The sequence below is a fragment of the Mercenaria mercenaria genome, chromosome 7, assembly GCF_021730395.1.
Source record: "Mercenaria mercenaria strain notata chromosome 7, MADL_Memer_1, whole genome shotgun sequence".
In the NCBI taxonomy this organism is placed as follows: domain Eukaryota; kingdom Metazoa; phylum Mollusca; class Bivalvia; order Venerida; family Veneridae; genus Mercenaria; species Mercenaria mercenaria.
The window spans coordinates 75,344,915-75,368,023 of record NC_069367.1 but is presented as its reverse complement, the minus strand read 5'-3'; the positions used below and the strand labels follow the sequence as shown (position 1 = coordinate 75,368,023).

Below are 23,109 nucleotides of genomic sequence, written 5' to 3'. Positions count from 1 at the left end.
TATTCAAAGGGAATATTGTTCACTGAAAATTTACTGACTGAATAGCTAACAGCGCAGACCATGATCAGCATGCACAGATATCTTGCTTTACTGGCCGCAAAGGCAGAATCACTTGCCGACAGCAGGCTAAAGGTTAAAGACAGGAAGTGTTTCAGACCTGGAGACTGTAACAAACATACTAACCTACTTGAGATCACTATGTACAGTTTATGCCTCCCATGAGACCCATCTGGGGGCATAAAAACGACACTTCTCATGTCAATGAAAACAATAAGATTAAATATGGCTTTAAGATTTCAACTGACAAAACCATTTTTTGAATATAAAACCAAGTTTGTAATACATTACCATACAACAGTTTAATTTATCATTTCAAAGTAACAATAAAATTAGCAATGTCAATAAAAGTGTTACCTCTCTGACATACCATTTGCAAAATCTCATTTTTTTGTTTTCCATATAAAGTCACAATGCAACACATACACGTATCACAGGACAGATTTAACAGCGTATCACAGACAGTTAATTTCAAAGATGAACAGATGTTCATGATGTGGTAAACGTGTTAACAATCTATATTCAACATGTATGAAAAAATATTGACATGCTATTTGAACAAACTGTATTTGGACATGTACACTATAATAATGAACACGTTGTGTGTGTTAACATTTCATACTGATCATGTACTGAATGAGCAGGTTGCTGCAAGCACGTTGAAGGGGTCATGTCTCCAGATGAATTGCAATGTAAAATAAATATAAGAAATCATAAATCAGTATTATTTAACCTTTAGCCTCCTAAATTTATACAATGGACCAATTCATCATTCAATTTGGGTAATACCATTTATTATTTGAAGAGGTGTTCATTGAAAATTTACTGACTGAATAGCCAACAGTGCAGACCATGATCAGCCTGCACATCTGTCTGCACTGGTCAGAAAGGCAGAAACACTTGCCCCCAACAGGCTAAAGGTTATGTAGATATTTTATTTTCTGATTCTATTTCGACAGAAGCAAAGTAATTTCATTAAAAGTTCAACAACAATGTATTACTTAATGAAAGTGAACTAAATTCCAACATATTTTACATACAACAGAAGTTTCTTTGACTTAATTATCTTATTTTTACTAAAAAGCAGAGATTTTCAAAGTTTCCTTTATATAAGCATAATTATAGTATATACATCTCACAGTCAAGGGCATCACCATATCTGATCCCGGGGCAATAATTTTAAAAATTACAGTAGAGTGTCTGACACTCAGGTATCACAAGCCTCTAGCTATTATTGCTTCAGAGAAGAAGATTAGCTAACAAGAGCTCAGAGTCAGGTCAGAGTTATGGGACTTGATGCTATCAATTAGTTTTATAACCCCGAAGACACATGTGAAGTTTCAATTCAATATCTGCATTAGTTTTGGAATAGTAACTTGCATGTAAAACTTTAACCAGCATTTTCTTAGTCCAAAAAGGGGCATAATTTGCCCAAAATACATGTTAGAGTTATGGGACTTGACCAAGTGAGGTTGGTAATTGATCTAGAAAAAGAAAAATAAGTTTCAAATCTATATGCCTTTAAGTAATAGCTGTATGTACTTGCACACAAAACTTTAACCAGGATTTTCTAAGTCCAAAAGGGGGCATAATTTGGCCAAAATGCAGGTCAGAGTTATGGGACTTGATGCTATCAATTAGTTTTATAACACCAAAGACACATGTGAAGTTTCAATTCAATATCTGCATTAGTTTTGGAGATAGTAACTTGCATGTAAAAGTTTAACCAGGATTTTCTAAGTCCAAAAGGGGGCAAAATTTGCTCAAAATACATGTCAGAGTTATGGGACTTGACCCAGTGAGGTTGGTAATTGACCTAGAAAAAGAAACAAGAGGACCATGATGGTCCTGAATCGCTCACCTGTTCCCACATGACCCAGTTTTGAGTATGATGTGGTTTTTTCTATTATTTGAAATAGTGACCTAGTTTTTGAGCTCATGTGACCCAGTTTTAAACTTGACCTAGATATTATCAAGATAAAAATTCTGACCAATTTTCATGAAGATCCATTGAAAAATATGGCTTCTAGAGAGGTCACAAGGTTTTTCTATTATTTGACCTATTGACCTAGTTTTCTAAGGTACGTGACCCTGTTTTGAATTTTATTTAGATATCATCAAGGTGAACATTCTCACTAACTTTCATGAAGATCTCATGAAAAATATGGCCTCTAGAGAGGTCACAAGGTTTTTCTATTTTTATAACTACTGGCCTAGTTTTTGACCGCACGTGACCCAGTTTCAAAACTGACCTAGATATCATCAAGATATCATCAAGGTGAACATTGTGACCAATTTTCATGAAGATCCATTCAAAAGTATGGCCTCTAGAGAGGTCACAAGGTTTTTCTATTTCAAGACCTACTGACCTAGTTTCTGATCGCAGTTGACCCAGTTTCAAATCTGACCTATATATCATCAAGATAAACATTCAGACCAACTTTCATACAGATCCCATGACAGATATGGCCTCTAGAGAGGTCACAACGTTTTTTCATTATTTTACCTACTGACCTAGTTTTTGACGGCACATGACCCACTTTCGAACCTGATCTAGATATCATCAAGATGAACATTCTGACCAATTTGTATGGAGATCCATTCACAAGTATGGCCTCTAGAGATGTCACATGGATTTTCTATTTTCAGACCTACTGACCTAGTTTTTGACCGCACATGACCCAGTTTCGAACTTGACCTAGATATCATCAAGATGAACATTCAGACCAACTTTCATACAGATCCCATGAAAAATATGGCCTTTAGAGAGGTCACAAGGTTTTTCTATCATTTGACCTACTGACCTAGTTTTTGAGGCACGTGACCCACATTCGAACTTGACCTAGATATTACCAAGGTGAACATTCTGACCAATTTTCATGAAGATCTTGTGAAATATATGGCCTCTAGAGAGGTCACAAGGTTTTTCTATTTTTAGACCTACTGACCTAGTTTTAGATCGCACGCGACCCAGTTTCGAACCTGACCTAGATATCATCAAGGTGAACATTCTGACCAATTTTCATAAAGACCCCATGAAAAATGTGACCTCTTGAGTGGTCACAAGCATAAGTTTATGCACGGACGCACGCACGCACGGACGACGGAAGCTGCGCGATCACAAAAGCTCACCTTGTCACTTTGTGACAGGTGAGCTAAAAATAAGTTTCAAAGCTATATGCCTTCAAATGTTAGCCGTATGTACTTGCATACAAAATTTTAACCAAGGTGTGACGCCGACGCCGATGCCAGGGTGAGTAGAATAGCTACTAGACTATTCTTCAAATAGTCAAGCTAAAAAGGGGGATAATTCATGAAATATTGGTGCAAAAGTTATGGCCCTTGTGTCATACGATGTGAGTGATGATGTGGAACAACTATTTTAAGTTTGAATCAAATTCTCTCTGTAATATAGTGAAAATGCATCAAAATTAACCTTAAATTCTAAGTGAAAGGGGGCATAATTCATGAAAAATTGCTGCTAGAGTTATGGACCTTGTGTCATATGATGTGGATGATGATGTGAAACAACTATTTAAAATCTGAATCAAATTCATGTAGTAATAACTGAATTAGAGTGAAAGTGCACCAAAACTTTAACCTGAAAAAAGGTGTGTGTGTTCGGGTTTAACATCTTTTTCAACAATTTTTCAGTCATATAAACGACAGTGTCTACTTGTAGCAGTGAGCACAATGCCCAACTTTAAAGTGCTGCTTCACTGGAATATCACGCCGTAGACACATGACATGATACCCAACCCAGTCACATTATACTGACATCGGGCTGACCAGTCCTAGCACTATCCTCCTAATGCTGAGCGCCAAGAGAGGAAGCTACTAGTACCATTTTTTATGTCTTTGGTATGACGCGGTCAGGGATCGAACCCACGACCTCCAGCACTCGAAGCTCTTGTGCCATTTGATGTGGGTGATTATGAGGAATAACTATCTTAAATCTGAAACAAATCCATCAAGTAATTACAGAGATAAAGAGCAAGTGCATCAAAACTTGAACCAAAGTGCAGAAACACGGAAGGACACCAACATCGACGTCAGGTCGAGTAGGACAGCTCTCCATACTTCGTATAGTCCAGCTAAAAATAGGTGCTAAAGTTCATATCATGATAAAGTCACAAACTTTTTTCAGATGGACGGACAAGACTAAATCTATATGCCCCCTCCACTCAGTGGTGGAGGCATAAAAACCAAATTTCTCATTGTATCCACCTTGTCAGAATTGACTTTTCTTTCTCTCAATGAACTAACTTAACTTAACCATAAAATCCACTCATTTTTTTGGCTATTAAACATTCTATTTTTACATCATATAACTGACACACTGCTACTTCAAATATGGAACAAAAACAGCTAAACAATGATCTAATGAGTTATGTATCAAAGCATAAAACTTGTTTAACTAGAAAAGAACACTTCAGTGTCTTGGCAAGCATACTAATACAATTTAAAAATTCACAAATTGTCCAGTTACTGCACCAGCCAAAAAAAAACAAAGAGAAAAATCTGTAGAAAAAAAATGTTTGTTTTACATATGTCTGGAAAATGAACCTTCAATAATTACATTCACAATGATTACACCACCATTTTTGCAACACAATATATACCAAAGAATGAACAATTATCACTGTACTAATTGGTAATGTTTATCTCGTTAAATTCATTAAGTGGCAGGACAGAAATAGCAACAAAACAGCTGGGAGTTAGTTAATGACGATTTCACTACAACATCATCAGCATCGCTTAATCGATAAATTTATAATCTCATTTGGTCTGTGACACTCTGCCTTTATAATTTCCGTTACTAGGTTTGTCACAAATAATGGTATCATACAATTTTCAAGCTCCGATTGTGTATTTCGTCAATAACATGATTTTACTATGCAAATAACCAATAACTGTGAGCCTCTCCTCAAGTTAGGCTGGCACCATGTCTGTTTGAACAGTCAGGGATCTGTAAGCATGTCCACCACAACTGTTTTTATACAGTTAAAATAAACAATCCTGTAAAACCATTATTATTCATTGGTGATTAATTAATGTTTTAGTTACAATATAAACAAGTGACTACCCATTAAAAAATATAGAAAGCTGTTATTACCCTTTAGAAATTTTAAAATACACTTTGAACACAAAACCAGGAGGTAAAATTCCCTTTGAAACAAAAACTCTTTGACTGAAAATCTTATCTTGAGCTCTGAATTGCTTGACTTTTTTGTCATGGCCATGCATTTGCTTCCAGTTTTGAACAATCTTTTTCTCAAATTACAATCATTTTACTCAGGATTATGTCATTCAAAACAAAAGGAAATTATCATATTTGAAAAAAAATGCAAGTGGGTGAATTTTATTCATTTTTCTCGAATATGAAATCTTTGATGAACTACTAAGCAATTTGGCATGGCCCTACTTATGAAATCTTACAGAAATTTGAAACTCCGAAGATGTTACTTCCCTTAGTAGCAGTCGATATTTCCACAGTGTTTTATTTAAATACTCAAAGCCATTAATTGTCTCAGATAGGACTTCAGACGTACTGACAGAAAGACAGGTGGATAATGCTAAAACTATATCCCTCCAAGTTCAGCAGGGGATAAAAAGCTGAAAAGGGTCATAATTGTGAAAATGTAAATACAGTTACTCTAAGTGACAATAGACACACCTATTATTCCCAGTTACATACCTCTTCTTTTGTTAGACAGAGGTCTATATTTTTCTGAAAGACCTCTTTGAACAAAAGAATTCTCACGCAGAGGTCTGGCTTTTCTGACCCAGACCTCAGCTTGTGAAAAAGGTGATGAAAAAGCATCTATTAAACACATAAATATGTTTCAATAACATGATTTTTATGGTGATATTATCGTTATTGATCATGATTACCTATAAAATAGTCACTAGTAAATAAACAGATTTTCAAGAAAAACATGCATAATTTAACATTTCTTGTTATTAAATGCACCTTACATGCATGTATGATTAAAATCAGAAAAAAAATCCTAATTTCCACATAAAGCTGTAAAAGATGAGAGGAAAAATATGTATGTAAAATCGGAATAATAAGTGAAAATAAAGAATAACCGCCCTACCATTGAGGCAGACAAACAAGATTTACAATTCACCATTCTCCAGCATATTCCACTCAAAACATCATTTTCACTTGAATAAATTTGAAAAAGCAATAGAGATCCTGTTAATATTATAGGCAAGGGATGGTTGCAGTTTGTGCCTTTTCCTCGATGTGTTTTATAATTATGAGCATCTCCTATACTGCACACGTAATACTCCATACAATTTTTAAAACATTTAGGGATATATCTTTAAAAAAACAAGAGGGCCAAGATGGCCCTAGGTCGCTCACCTGAGAAACACACCATAACACACCATAACAGCTAGTGTAAACATGTTTGACCTAATGATTTCATGGAAAAAAAATATTCTGACCAATTATCATTAAAATTGGAGCAAAAATTCTTGAATATAAATAAGTATTTTCTTTGATTTGACATAGTGACCTAGTTTTTGACCCCAGACTACCCATATTCGAACTTGACCTAGATTTCATCAAGCCAACCATTCTGACTAAATTTTATGAAATCCAGTGTAAAATGCAGTCCCTATCGCATACACAAGGTTTTTCTTTGATTTAACCTAGTGACCTACTTTTTGACCCAGATGACCCATAATTGAACTTGACCTAGATTACATCAAGGCAATCATTCTGACCAAATTTCATGAAGATTAATTGAAAAATATAGCCTCTATCACATACAGAAGGGTTTTCTTTGATCTGACCTAGTGACCTACTTTTTGAGTCCGATGACCCATAATCAAACTCAACGTAGATTAATCAAGGCAATCATTCTGAGAAAATTTCATGAATATCAATTGAAAAATACAGCCTCTATCGCATACATAAGGTTTTTCTTTAATTTTACCTAGTGACCTAGTTTTTGACCTCAGATGACCCATATTCTAACTCGACCTAGATTTCATCAAGGCAATCATTCTGACTTTATTTCAGGAAGATCAATCGAAAAATATAGCCTCTATCGCATACACAATGTTTTTCTTAGATTTGACCTAGTGACCTAGTTTTTGACCCAAGATGACCCATATTCAAATTTGGCCTATAGTTCATCAATGCAATCATTCTGACCAAATGTCATGAAGATCAATTGAAAAATACAGCCTCTATAGCATACACAAGGTTTTTTTTTTTATTTGACCTAGTGACCTACTTTTTGACCCCAGATGACCCATTTTCGAACTCGGCCTAGATTTCATCAAGGCAATCATTCTGACCAATATTCATGAAGATTAATTGAAAAATACAGCCTCTATCGCATACACAAGGTTTTTCTTTGATTTGACCTAGTGACCTAGTTCTTGACCCGAGATGACCCATTTTCGAACTCGGCCTAGATTTCATCAAGGTTATCATTCTGACCAATATTCATAAAGATTAATTGAAAAATACAGCCTCTATTGCATACACAAGGTTTTTCTTTGATTTGACCTAGTGACCTAGTTTTTGACCCGAGATGACCCATTTTCGAACTCAGCCTAGATTTAATCAAGGTTATCATTCTGACCAATATTCATGAAGATTAATTGAAAAATACAGCCTCTATCGCATACACAAGGGTTTTCTTTGATTTAACCTAGTGACCTAGTTTTTGACCCCAGATGACCCATTTTCTAACTCGGCCTAAATTTCATCAAGGTTATCATTCTGACCAATATTCATGAAGATTTATTGAAAAATACAGCCTCTATCGCATACACAAGGTTTTTCTTTGATTTGACCTAGTGACCTAGTTTTTGAACCCAGATGACCCATTTTCGAACTCGGCCTAGACTTCATCAAGGTAATCATTCTGACCAAATTTCATGAAGATCAGTTGAACAAGAGCTGTCTGTAAGACAGCCAAGCTCGACTATTCGAAATATTGTCCCAGAAGCAGGAAAATATTACCCAAAAAGGTTAAATATCAAAAGAGTTTTAAGTTCAAAAGGGGGAATAATTTGACCAAAATGCATATCAGTTATGGGACTTGCTGCTCTTAACTAGTTTTATAACCTCGAAGGCACATGTGAACTTTCAATTCAATATCTGCATTAGTTTTGGAGATTGAAACTTGCATGTCAAACGTTAACCAGAATTTTCAAAGTCCAAAAGGAGGCATAATTTGCTCAAAATACATGCCAGAGTTATGGGACTTGATCCAGTGAGGTTAGTAATTGATCTAGAAAAAGAAAAAATAAGTTTAAAATCTATATGTCTTTTAGAAATAGCTGTATGTACTTGCACGCAAAACTTTAACCAGAATTTGCTAAGTCAAAAGGGGGCATAATTTGGCCAAAATGAAGGTCAGAGTTATGGGATTTGCTGCTTTCAACTAGTTTTATAACCCCGAAGACACATGGGAAGTTTCAAATCAATATCTGCATTAGTTTTGGAGATAATAACTTGCATGTAAAACTTTAACCAAAATTTTTTAAGTCTAAAAGGGGGCATAATTTGCTCGAAAAACACGTCAGAGTTACGGGACTTGACCCAGTGAGGTTGGTAAGTGATCTAGAAAAAGACAAAATAAGTTTCAAATCTATATGCCTTTTAGAAATAGCTGTATGTACTTGCACGCAAAACTTTAACCAGAATTTTCTAAGTCTAAAAGGGGGCATAATTTGGCCAAAATGAAGGTCAGAGTTATGGGACTTGCTGCTATCAACTAGTTTTATAACCCCGAAGACACATGTGAAGTTTCAAATCATTATCTGCATTAGTTTTGGAGAAAGTCACTTGCATGTAAAACTTCAACCAAAATTTTCTAAGTCTAAAAGGGGGCATAATTTGCTCAAAATACATGTCAGAGTTATGGGTCTTGACCCAGTGAGGTTGGTAATTGATCTAGAAAAAGAAAAAATAAGTTTCAAATCTATATGCTTTTTAGAAATAGCTGTATGTACTTGCACGCAAAACTTTAACCAGAATTTTCTAAGTCCAAAAGGGGGCATAATTTGGCCAAAATGAAGGTCAGAGTTATGGGACTTGCTGCTATCAACTAGTTTTATAACCCCGAAGACACATGTGAAGTTTCAAATCAATATCTGCATTAGTTTTGGAGATAGTAACTTGCATGTAAAACTTTAACCAAAATTTTCTAAGTCCAAAAGGGAGCATAATTTGCTCAAACTACATGTCAGAGTTATGGGACTTGACCCAGAGAGGTTGGTAATTGACCTAGAAAAAGACAAGAGATCACAGAGTGATCTTGGCGCCCACCAATGTGCCATTTTTGAGTGTTCCAAATTTCAAGACTTATTGACTAGCTCAAGGTCCAATTTCATTTCCGTACACAACACTGTGCATGTGGTCCAAATTCGAAAGCTGTAGGTGAAAGTAGGTCACTAGATCAATTTCAAGGACAAAGTTCTTTGTACACAAAACTATGCATGTGCATCAAGTTTGAAGGCTGTAGCTTGAGAAATTTGAAAGTAGGTCACAAGGTCAATCTTGAGGTCAAAGTTTATTTCGGTACACAAAACTATTCAAGTGGTCCAAATTTGAAGGCTGTAGCTTGAGAAATGTGAAAGTAGGTCACTAGGTCAAAATCATGGTCAAATTTCACTTCACAACACAAATCTATGCATGTGGTCCAACTTTGAAGCCTGTATCTTCAAAAATGTGAAAGTAGGTCACTAGGTCAATGTCAAGGTCAAAGTTTGTTTTGGTACACAATCCTATGCATGTGGTCTAAATTTGAAGCCTGTAGCTACAGAAATGTGAAAGTAGGTCACTAGGTCAATCTTAAGGTCAAAGTTCATTCCGGTACACAAAACTATGCAAGTGGTCCAAATTTGAAGGCTGTAGCTTGAGAAATGTGAAAGTAGGTCACTAGGTCAAAATCAAGGTAAAATTTTATTTCGAAATACAGAACTATGCATGTGGTCCAAATTTGAAGCCTGTACCTTCAAAAATGTGAAAGTAGGTCACTAGGTCAATGTAAAGGTCAAAGTTTTTTTCGGTACACAAAACCATGCATGTGGTCCAAATTTGAAGGCTGTAGCTTGAGAAATGTGAAAGTAGGTCACTAGGTCAAAATTAAGGTCAAATTGTATTTCAGAATACTGAACTATGCATGTGGTCCAAATTTGAAGCCTGTACCTTCAAAAATGTGAAAGTAGGTCACTAAGTCAATGTAAAGGTCAAAGTTTGTTTCGGTACATAAAACCATGCATGTGGTCCAAATTTGAAGGCTGTAGCTTGAGAAATGTGAAAGTAGGTCACTGGGTCAAAATCAAGGTCAAATTTCATTTCGGAACACAAAACTATGCATGTGGTCCAAATTTGAAGCCTGTACCTTCAAAAATGAGAAAGTAGGTCACTAGGTCAATGTCAAGGTCAAAGTTTTTTTCAGTGCACAAAACTATGCATGTGGTCCAAATTTTTCAGGTTGTAGCTACAGAAATGTGAAAGTAGGTCACTAGGTCAAAATCAAGGTCAACTCATGTCAAGGTTCATCTTGCCACTCAAAACCATACATGTGGTCCAAATTTGAATGTTGTAGGTTATTGACAAGAAGTTTTTAAAAGCTTTTCCCTATATATGTCTATATGAACCATGTGACCCCCAGGGCGGGGCCATATTTGACCCTAGGGGGATAATTTTAACAAACTTGGTAGAGAACCACTAGATGGTGCTACATTACAAATATCAAAGCCCTAGGCTTTGTGGTTTGGACAAGAAGATTTTCAAAGTTTTTCCCTATATAAGTCTATGTAAACCATGTGACCCCGGGGCGGGGCCATATTTGACCCTAGGGGGATAATTTGAACAAACTTAGTAGAAAACCACTAGATGATGTCACATATAAAATATCAAAGCCCTAGGCCCTGTGGTTTTGGACAAGAGGTTTTTCAAAGTTTTTCCCTATATAAGTCTATATAAACCATGTGACCCCCGGGGCGGGGCCATATTAGACCCCAGGGAAATAATTTGAATCTTCTTGGTAGAGGACCACTAGATGATGCTTCATACCAAATATCAAAGCCCTAGGCTCTGTGGTTTTGGACAAGAATATTTTTAAAGTTTTTCCCTATATAAATCTATGTAAATTATAGAAATAAACAAAGGGCCATAACTTACTAAAAAATTGTTGAACCAGTCGGATTTTCAGGGGGACACAACTAGGGTACCAATACATCATTCTGACAAAGTTTGGTCAAAATCCCCTTGGTAGTTTCTGAGGAGATGCGATAACAAGAAATTGTTAACGGAAGGACGGACGGACGGACGGACGGAAGGACGCCGGACCACGGACGCAGAGTGATTTGAATAGCCCACCATCTGATGATGGTGGACTAAAAAAATAAGTTTCAAAGCTATATGCCTTTAATTGATGGCTGTATGTACTTGCATGCAAAAACTTAACCAAGGTGTGACGCCGACGCCGACGCCAGGGTGAGTAGAATAGCTAGACTATTCTTCGAATAGTCGAGCTAAAAATACAGCCTCTATCGCATACACAAGCTAAATGTTGACAGACAGACAGAAGACAGACGCCGGACATCGAGCGATCAGAAAAACTCACCTGAGCATTGCTCAGGTGAGCTAAAAATGTTCAGCTGCATTTATGATATGTTGCCACTGCACATACTCTCATTTGCTTCTTTAAATGTGTGACAGTTAACAGTTCATACAGTTTTCTGGTTATTTTAAGGATGATCGGATATATTTCAAAACTTCGGTACCTGGCAACCTTTCAACAACCTTCTTGCCTGGACATGTAGACAATTTGCAAGCTTTTTACGAAAAGAGAATAAAAACGTTGTTCTTTCAAGTAGACAGCCAACACACTATGTGAAGACATTTTCACGATCTCATGACCTTTGACCTATACATGTGATATTGATCTTTGTTTTACGGGCCTGAGTCTTACACACGGCACGTCAGATCAATGTCAACCATAAATGACGAACTTCTGGCAAGGAGGACTGATGGACGGAACTGCGGAATTTTTGTCACCAAAACCAGTCATTGACCGGTAGGAGCGGAACAATATCAACATTTCAGCAAAAAAATCATATCGACTTTTCTGAAATGAAAATTAGTGTCTCAGAAAAGGGGCATCTTGAAAACCAAGATTCCCACGTATAAAAAAATACCATAACTTTACGAATAAATATATTTTTCTTACAGTAACATTAATTCCTTATCTGTATGTATTCTGTGTCCGGAAAATCTTTCTGTCTTCAAGCTCATTATATAGATCTAATCCATTCGATAAAATTTCGTCAGAACCGTAACGCTAGACATTTTGAGAAGGAATGATGGTATGAAAGTCGGATATCAACCTCGTACATCGGCTTTTCTCTGTAGGAAAGACCTGCGCATGGGCTTCTCGAAACACCTCGAGTGCTTTGCGCTCTCGATGTTCACAAGAAGCACGTGCACATGACTTTCCTACAGAGAAAGCCCGTACTCGGCCGATATCCTATACTGAAAATCGGCAGTGTTATTTTTAAAAATCAACAATGACATATGACACAGCTGTTCAAATGTCAATAAATACAAGCAGTACAGTATCTTAGTAAACTTCCATCACATGGCCGGTTTTGCTTGAATTTTTATCCATGTTAATTGATCTTTTTATAATTATACTGTTTGCAAAAATTTCATTCATAAACCATGATTTTGGTGCTGAGGTAATTCTGTAAATGTCTGGTCTGCAATGGTTAACAACAGGTGGTGACAGGATACTAAAGGGAAAGAAACTAAATGATTTTTTTTGGGGGGGTGGGGGGGGTGGATGTAATGTAGATTGTTGCAGTCTGCACATCTTCTCATCACCACCTGCCTATAACTCTCAATACCTTTAATATTTTTTAAGTTATGCTCCAGACACGAAATATGACCTTTGAGCTCAATTTTTGACCTTGACATTAAACATAGAGACCTGGCCCTCATTTCACAAAAAAATAAGTAGTTATTTAGATAAGTCTGTTATTTCAAATTGTGTTTTTGCTTTAATGTTGATTTTTCCTATATTAAACAATGTATTTATAGCTAAATTATCCTATGGTTAATAGTATTTGTCTGCAGTCTTTATTTCAGTCATGCAAATATGATATTTCTATTTAAGCATGATATAACGAACTCAAGTATCTGCTTAAGTATTTTTTTTATTTCTATATTTTGTTTTCTGTAAAATTCAGAATTGTTGTGTTTTAATCTATGAAATAGTCATATACGGTTCTGATACAGATGAAAACCTCAACACTGAAGACACATAAAGGGCAAAAACAAGCATTTACTTACAAATGTATGTTTCTTTTTGTGAAATTGGACCAGGTTCATGTTCTCTGCACATTGTCTCATTACCACCAACCAACATGCCAAGTTTGAAGTCAATATCTTGAATGGTTAGTAAGTTACACTGTATGATCCGTACACAAAATATGATGGACAGATCTGATTTTTTAGTTCAATTTTAAACCTTGACCTTTGGCCTACTGACCTGCTTCATGTGCTCTGCACATTGTCTCATTACCACCTACCTACATGCCGAGTTTGAAGTCAATACCTTGAATGGTTAGTAAGTTACACTGTATGATCCGTACACAAAATATGATGGACAGTTTGAAGTCAATACCTTGCATGGTTATTTAGTTATGCTCCGGACACAAAATATGATGGGAAGTTTTGACCTTTAGCTCAATTTGTGACCGTGAGCTTTAACCTAGAGAGCTGGTTCAAGCACTCTACACATCATCTCATCACCATCTACCTATATGCCTATATAAGTTTAAAGTTAATACCTTTAATGATTATAAAGTTAATCTCAGGACATGTATTATGACGGACGCACAGATGCACATGCAATCACAGAATTCCTCCTGCTTTTCCAAAATGGCCCTATAAAAAGAAGGTCTGTACTGACAGACAATTGTCTAGTCTTGTGGCATGGATCCATACCTCTATATAATTCCATTTATCTATAACAAATATAACTTTATTTGTCAGAAAATGACAATGCGAATGTTTCAAAAGAAAGCAATCTTTGTTTCTATAACAAAGACGACAATGTCATTTTGATTTAATTGACATGGCCACTGTGTCAAAACATATTAGTGAACTTTAAACAATATTTATTTAAATATATTATACACCAGTGATTTTTTTTCATTTTTTCAAAACAACCTGTGGCTTTCTGAAAATGGAATATATAGTAGCAACCACACCTTAATTTTTAAAATTCCTTTAACTTTGTTGGAAATCATTCTATTGTAAAGATCTCTTGGAGAGCTTTTCAGCACTGTTTTTATTTTTTAGATATCTCAAAAAATAAAAAAGTTATGGCAATTTATTTACCCTAATTTTACGCAAATATTAAGAATTTTTTCACTATATAATTACTATCTTTCGCACCGCGACGATGGCACCGAATAACGGAATCAGAGTGTTAAGAATTTAGAAAAAATGCCATATCTTTTTTGTTATTTGAGATATCTTAATGAAATTTGGAAAACACATAGATCTTGAAGTGCTGCATTTTAATAAGTATTTAACATTCAAATAGTTCTGTAATGAAGAACAAAGAAATAATCACAAAATGCATGTTCAGTTGAATGTAATATCTTTTTTTTTTTCGAATATCACTTCATTGCATTACACAGCATATATACAAGAAACTAACACATGTAATAAATTAATTTGAAGATACAACTTCATACATTTCATCACAGTTTGAAGTTTAACTTGCAATAAATAACAACTGATTCTGCCTGGTGGCATTTGTTGTAGAAATATGTACAGGCTGTCAGAAAAAATACTTCTGAAATTATTTTTTTTGAAAGCTGATCAATTCATTTTACAATGCTTGAGATTAAGACTTCAGGGAAACATATTTACAAATATAATCATTTACATGAATGAAGAGCAATGCTTTTCTCAAACAAACAAAACTTGTTATTTTACTCTTAATTAAGACACACATTTAGACATTCTGAGCAGTTTCTGCTTTCTAAAAGTGTAAATTTTTGAATTCATCATACAAATTTGCAATCTCAGATGTTTCTGAAATATTCAATTGTCTACCAGAGTTCATACAGTCAGGGATAAAACCAGTCTTTAAAACAAAAGCCAGATCAACAGTTTGTATGTCCGCTCTTGAAGGCCACATGAAATGACCAGTCTTCCTTGTTGGAGTCATGAATTTAACAACTAGCATTTGTTCCTACTTAACACCAGTCACAATACCGGGATACCAAGCATCCTGGTAGGCAACTGCCACATAGTCATTTTCTTTGATATTTTCAGGAGGGGATATATGTTGTAAGTCACTGTCTTTGTTTGGGGGATTAATTTTGGGTTTCTTACTACGGGAATTTTCACTGGCAACTTTGCGTTTCTTATTTTTGGGGACAGGTTCCTTTGTCATTTCATCATGGATTTCTCGAAGAATACTGTTATCATGTTCTCTATGTTTCACACGCAGTTCCTTTCCTCCCTTTCTAGAAAATTTCATTAGCAGTTTCAGTTTTTCCTCTGGCATTTTCTCGAGCCAGTTCATCATAGGCTCCCTATTTCATTTCAGTAATTGCACAGAGGAGTGGTGGTGAAATGAAGCATTAGGTCTCCGCTTTTGACTGCTATCCAAGTCACCGAAATGGTGCTCACAACCTAGGTTGGTCACATAGGCATAACCAGTGCGTTTCATTTCCTCGACAGTAGGAGCTTTATGGAATGAACCGCCAGGGAGAAAGTCAACTAATTGTTTTTCCACAGTCCTTTTCATTGCTTTGGCTACTAGGGAAACTGAAGTGAACAGGATATCGCGAAACTCATTTTCAGGTATCTGACTCAATGGCTCTGCAAAGATCTTACCATGATGAATGTCTCTAATTTTATGATTGTCTTCACAACTCCAGTGTTCATTTAATTTAAGGATTGTTGTCGGGTCCTTGCAACAAAGATCAAGGTAATCCTGAAGCTCTGTAATCTCCGTGTAAAGTTGTACATATGGAACACAACTACTTGTGACCAAGTTCCAGTAAGGACCAGTAATTTTCAAGTAGAACAGACCAAGGCATTGAATAATGGTCATTACTGGCAAGGACTGAAGGTCTGCAAGTACTGACTTTAGTTTCAAATTGGGAGTTTTCACAGTCTTTAAAACTTCAATGAAGTCTTGTCTGTGCAGGAAAACCTCTGCTGCGGTCTGGAACAATGCATTAAACCGGTTGTCTTTGTAGTTGCCTACTGTTGACTTTATACCTTTAGCAGCACAGTGCGCTTCCCAAAGGTCACGTACCCCATGGTGGTCTCCGGAAGGTCCAAACACATCAGAAACTGTTTGCAGTGTCCTTTCGACAGCTGTTCCTTTTGTATTCCAAAACTTGAATACAGAAAGTCCATCACGGCCAAGTTTACCACCTGATGATGCTAGTGTTGTCTCATACTCTTTCAAATCCATGCAAACATATCTGTGGAAACCTAACAACACATGCGCCATGCAATGGAAATGGAGTACCTGATGCTTGAATTATATTTCTTAACAAAATAATTATTTAAAACAACCACCCCTTGAAAACCAGTGAATTCTGGATGGATTATAGGCTTATCAGTGGTTGCTATATATAGCATAGTAAACCACAAAAAGTAGGAAAATACAAATCATTTGATTTTCATGATAACAGGCACAGTACCTATTTGCAAGAACTGATGCCAATGTCCTTATATGAATTTGGCACCTGATGAGAAGTAAACATAGTTAGTTTGATATAATTATCAGTCCGTAACATAGCTGGACCAGTCATGAATTTGAAGGAACATTGGGGTAAATGGGGTTAAAAATATATAAACCCCAACTTTCATAAAATTATTCACTATAGCATATTGTTGAACTTTTTTTTTTTCAATTCCAATGGGAAAATATGGCCTGCTTTAACAGAAAATATATCGTAGATACCCATGTGTAATGCGTACATGTGTATAATGCGCACCCCTGATTTAAGCCAAAAACCCTGAGAAAAAACATTTTTGATCAATTCAGAGGCAGATGGAAAACGAAAGTAGAGTTTACATCAACACGGTGAAAATTTAACCTCCGCAGCAGAGCGCAGCATCGGTCTCGCAGTGCTATTGACTTTTGTTTTCTCGAAAATACAACTAAAAAATATTGTTATATTTATTTCGTTGTTTCTTTTTTTTTTAAATAAATATTTTGAATAAACAGAAGCAACTGTTTTCAATATTTCAGATGGTATCTTTTAAAATGACATGAGCTTCTCTGAATTCAGACTGATAACAAAAGGTTTAATCATCTTTTGTTACCACCAAATGGCCAGTAATTATCGGCAATTAGCTTGACAGCTCTCGTCAATTTTGTTGTTTACAGTTTCAGGGATCGAATTTAGTGGTCACTAACTCACAAATTCAAGTAAGAATCAAAATATGCGAGTAGGAATCATGGCACTCGAATATTTTCGTGATCACGTTCGAAAATCATGGAATTTGTTCAAACTGTCCTTTGCTCTTTAAAAACTCCTTTGGAGTTTTGTTAATTTACCGATAATCACGTGACCGCTTGTAGAGACTTGTCGCTTTATACAAATGTAATTATCGGATATCCAAGGTTTAGATGATATTTGTTTTCCTTTTGGTTGGTGATTCGCAACTGCGTAAATGGAGAGGAAAATAACAAGTTTCTTCATGAAAACAAGAGGACCATGATGGACCTGAATCGCTCACCTGTCCCCACATGACACAGTTTTGAACTGAACATGACGTCGTTTTTTCTATTATTTGACATAGTGACCTAGTTTTTGAGCTCATGTGACCCAATTTTGAACTTGACCTAGATATCATCAACATGAAAATTCTGACCAATTTTCATGAAGATCCATTGAAAAATATGGCCTCTAGAGAGGTCACAAGGTTTTTCTATTATTTGACCTAATGCCCTAGTTTTTGAAGGCACATGACCCAGTTTTGAATATGACCTACATATCATCAAAGTGAACATTCTCACCAATTTTCATGAAGATCTCATGAAAAATATGGCCTCTAGAGAGGTCACAAGGTTTTTCTATTTTTATACCTACTGACCTAGTTTTTGACCGTAGTTGACCCAGTTTCGAACCTGACCTACATATCAAGATGAACATTCAGACCAACTTTCATACAGATCCCATGAAAAATATGGCCTCTAGAGAGGTCCCAAGTTTTTTTATTATTTGACCTACTGACCTAGTTTTTGAAAACACGTGACCCAGTTTTGTTCTTGACTTAGATATCATCAAGGTGAACATTCTGACTAATTTTCATGAAGGTCCATTGAAAAGTATGGCCTCTAGAGAGGTCACAAGGTTCTTTTTATTATTTGACCTACTGACCTAGTTTTCAAAGGCACATGACCCAGTTTCGAACTTGGCCTTGATATCATCAAGGTGAACATTCTGACTAACTTTCATGAAGATCCTTGAAAAGCATGGCCTCTAGAGAGGTCACAAGATTTTTCTATTTTTAGATCTACTGACCTAGTTTTGGACCGCATGTGACCCAGTTTCGAAATTGACCTAGATATCATCAAGATGAACATTCTGACCAACTTTCATAAAGTTCCCATGAAAAATGTGACCTCTAGAGTGGTCACAAGCAAAAGTTTACGGACGGACGTACGCACGCACGGACGACAGACGCTGTGCAATCACAAAAGCTCACCTTGTCACTTTGTGACATGTGAGCTAAAAAAGGCTGAGGAGACCGAAATGCTAGCAACACTACAAGCAGTGACTTGAAAGAACCTAAAACTTCCGAGTCCAGCCGAAAGCCCAATGAATCATTGAGTACTTTGGTTTGTTTTGTACTTCCGAAACCAGAAAGTCCCGGCCTGTCCGAACCCGATGTACTCAGTAAGTACTATCAGCATGTGGAGTTTGAAGGTCCTGGGTGAAGTGGTTCGCGAGTAAAGTGCCTTCATGCAAAAAGTTAACGTTGGCCCATGTGACCTTGACCTTTGACCTGGTGACCCCAAAGTAAGTAGGGGTGGTGTACTCAGTAAGTACTATCAGCAGGTGAAGTTTGAAGGTCCTGGGTGCAGTGGTTCGCGAGTAAAGTGCCTTCATGCAAAAAGTTAACGTTGGCCCCTGTGACCTTCACCTTTGACCTAGTGACCCCAAAGTCAGTAGGGTGGTGTACTCAATAAGTACTATCAGCATGTGAAGCTTGAAGGTCCTGGGCACCATGGTTCGCGAGTAAAGTGCCTTCATGCAAAAAGTTAACATTGACCCGTGACCTTGACCTTTGACCTGGTGACCCCAAAGTCAGTAGGGGTGATGTACTCACTATGTACTATCAGCATGTGAAGTTTGAAGGTCCTGGGTGCAGTGGTTCGAGAGTAAAGTGCCTTCGTGCAAAAAGTTAACGTTGTGATGAACGAACGAACTAACGAATGGAAGGACAGTTGAAAACTAATATGCCTCCCTTTGGGGGCATAAAAAATCACAGTATACATACACACATTTTCATTGAAACAATACATCAACAGGACAAAGAAGTAAGTCAAAAGACTTTTGTATATCTCTCTCCTGGAACATATTATTCGGACAGCAGCTGTTGTGTCTTTTAGAAATTATTGAATGGCCACCATGTAAATAGTCATTCTGCAACAAACTTTACATCACATGATCAATTCAGTGTATATCTTGTGGATGGGCACTTTGAGTTAACATAAGGGCATACACGAAAACTCAGCATGCTCAGTGTAAAAGAAGGCAGCTGTCACAACTTTAAACAAGAGGGCCAAGATTGCCCTAGGTCGCTCACCCCTGTAACACACCATAACAGTGTAAACAAGTTTGACCTAGTGACCCAGTTTTTGATACCACATCGTGACAAGACCCAGTTTCATACTCGTCTGAGTTTTCAAGGAGATAAACATTCTGACCAACTTTCATGACGACTGGAGCAAAAATGTGGCCTCTAGATTGTAAACAAGATTTTTCTTCAATTTGGCCTAGTGACCTTGTCTTTTTCCCAACCGTCCCAATTTTTAACTTGTCCAAAATTTCATGGACCAAAAATGTGGACTGAGTGGAAACAAGCATTTTCTTTGATCTGACCTAATGACCTAGTTTTTGGTCAAACATGACCCAGATTAAAAGCCGTCCATGATTTTATGAAAACATTCTGACAAAGTTCCGTGAAGATTGGAGCAAAATAAGTGGCCTCTAGAATGTAAACAAGCTTTTTCTTTGACTTTACCAAGTGATCTAGTTTTTGACCATACATGACCCAGATTCGAAATCATATAAGGCTTCATGATACCAAACATTCTAAGTTTTATGAAGACTGAATAAAAAATGTGGCCCCCTAGAGTGTAAACAAGCTTTTTCTTTGATTTGACCTTGTGACCTAGTTTTTGACCCCAGGTGAGACAGCTGAAAATTCATCCGAGATTTCATGGAAACAAACATTCTGAACAAGTTTCATGTACATCAGATGAAAAATGCAGCTCCTACTGCATACACAAGGTTTATATTCGATTTGACCAGGTGACCTAGTTTTTTACCCCAGATGACCCACATTCGAACCGGACCTAAAATTTCATCAACAAGATCATTCTGATCGAATTTCACGAATATCCATTGAAAAATGCAGCTCCTATTGCACATAGTTTTTCTTTGATTTGACCAGGTGACCTAGATTTTGACCCCAGATGATCTATATTCGAACTTTATCTAGATTTCAGCAAGACAAACATTCTGATTGATTCTCATGAGTTTCAAACTTAAAATGTGGTCTCTAGAGCGTTAACAACATTATCCTTTAATCTGACCTAGTGACCTAGTTTTTGACCCCACATAACCCAGATTTTAACTTGGCCTAAAGATCATCAAGATAAACATTCTTACCAAGTTTCATGAAGATTGAGTCATAAATGTGGCTTCTAGAGTATTAACAAGCTGTTCCTTTAATTTGACCGGGTGATCTAGTTTCTGACCCCACATGACCCAGTTTCGAACTTGACCTACAGGTCATCAAGACAAACATTCTAAACCAATTCTCATGAGTTTCAAACTTAAAATGTGGTCTCTAGAGTGTCAACAAGATTTTCTTTTGATCTGACCCAGTGACATAGTTTTTGACCCCACACAATCCAGATTCGAACTTGGCCTGAAGATCATCAAGATTAACATTTTGACCAAGTTTCATGAAGACAGAGTCATAATTGTGGCTTTTCCTTTAATTTGAACGGGTGACCTAGTTTTAGAATCCACATGACCCAGATTCGAACTTGGCCTAAAAATCACCCAGATAAACATTCTGACCAAGTCTCTTAAAGATTGGGTCATAACTGTGGCCTCTGGAGTGTTAACAAGGCAAATGTTGACGCATGGCAGACAATGACCAGTCACAATAGCTCGCCTTGGCGAGCTAGAATTGCCACTAATTATGTTTTAATACTGGTCATTGAAGTCAAATGTCACATATTTTCACAACCCGATTTTTTCCGCTCAAAGGCAGACACTTTTTACTGTTTGGAAAATGCAGTAAATCGAGTTCGGAGAGAGCAAGTTTATACTTTCGGGTTATATAAATTTCAGGGCAATTACAAAAAAAATGCTGAGCTACCAGAAAAAAATAATCTGGTAGCCTACCAGCATTATTATAAATTTGTCCGACACTGCAACTATAAAATATCAGATCATAAAATAAGTCATCCCCATAAGCCGAACAAGTAAGGCTATGGTAGTCAGAAATACAGTTTCTCATTAGAGTTAGTACACAGATTTTGCATATTAGCGCAGGTTAAATAAACAAAGTGGGTTAAAACATAACTATGTCATGGTATACTGTAGGACTTGAATATTAATTTATATTAAAATGGGGAGAAAATGTGCAGCCAGAACGGGACTTGATCCCAGGGCCTTGGATTTCCCTGCTTCAGATGCTCTATATTTCGCCACCATTTTGAAATTCATCCTCGATTTTGTCACCAAATGTCACAGGTTGAGCATATGTGCAGCCACACGAGAATTGAACCCGGGGGGCTCAGAATACCATTCCGATGTTGTACAGACTGAGCTACCTGACCACCTACACACTTTCTCCCCATTCTAATATTCAAGTTCTTCACCATGACAACTAAATGGATTTGGCAATCTCAAATAATAATAAACTCAGTTATGGAAGCCAAAAACCATACAGATAATTAAATTCATACCGCAGACACTGCTTAAGATACCTGAAAATGTCCCAATGCCTTGAAAAAAGCATATCCAACTTTTCGGTAAATTGTATTCCTATTGTAATTTAAATGAAACTACAATGGAACTAAATAAACATACACAAACGGTTATGTCCCTTGCAAAATATTCATGAATTTGTGCCATACGTGGTCAAAATTTTTACAATGTTGATGAAAGCATTCCTTAACAACACTGCTACTGCAATGCAATTTGTGCAGATATACTCACATAATAATTAGTCTCCTTATTTACCCAGAACTGTAACTCAATAATCTCCGAATAACGTATAAATCGTTAAAATTTGACGTAATCCTTGTTCCATCTAGACATCATCCGCCATTTTGAATATTTTGAAGGAAATGTCAATGCAGCATTGTGGGAAAAATTAAAGTGACAGTTCTGGAGGCGTCATGTGGGGAAATTAATTTTCTACCGCAGCTACAGCTGCGCATAGATAATTAGTACAGATGTTTATAACAAATGTACTAAATTAATCATTGCATTCTATTGAATATTGAAAGGGAAGTCACTTGAATCAACTCAATAATCAATCGCTTATCATGATAATGTATATAATTTCATAGGGAATTATAAAATGGAAAGAAAAGATAGGAACAAATATGGAGGTGGGCTTATCACCTATATAAGGGATGACCTCACATTTAGAAGGGGGTAAGACTACGAATGCCAACAAATTGAATCCATGTGCTTTGAATCGTAAATGGGATATTTTAGGTGCATATAAACCTCCAAATACAAAACATAGTGTCTTTATGGAGA

General features: G+C 36.5%; 1 protein-coding gene across 2 annotated transcripts in view; it reads right to left on the bottom strand.

The window, feature by feature from the left end:
• The window catches only part of LOC123553895 (fibronectin type-III domain-containing protein 3A-like), a 197,439-nt gene extending 174,767 nt beyond the window's left edge, over positions 1–22,672 (bottom strand). The window contains exon 1 of one of the 2 annotated variants that reach the window (XM_045343621.2): positions 22,558–22,672. The gene's annotated coding sequence lies outside the window, so the exon portion shown is untranslated. Of the gene's footprint in view, positions 1–427; positions 443–22,557 lie in introns of those variants that run through there. The other variant, XM_053548683.1, reaches the window with a different exon arrangement.
• Positions 22,673–23,109: the final 437 nt, after the last annotated feature.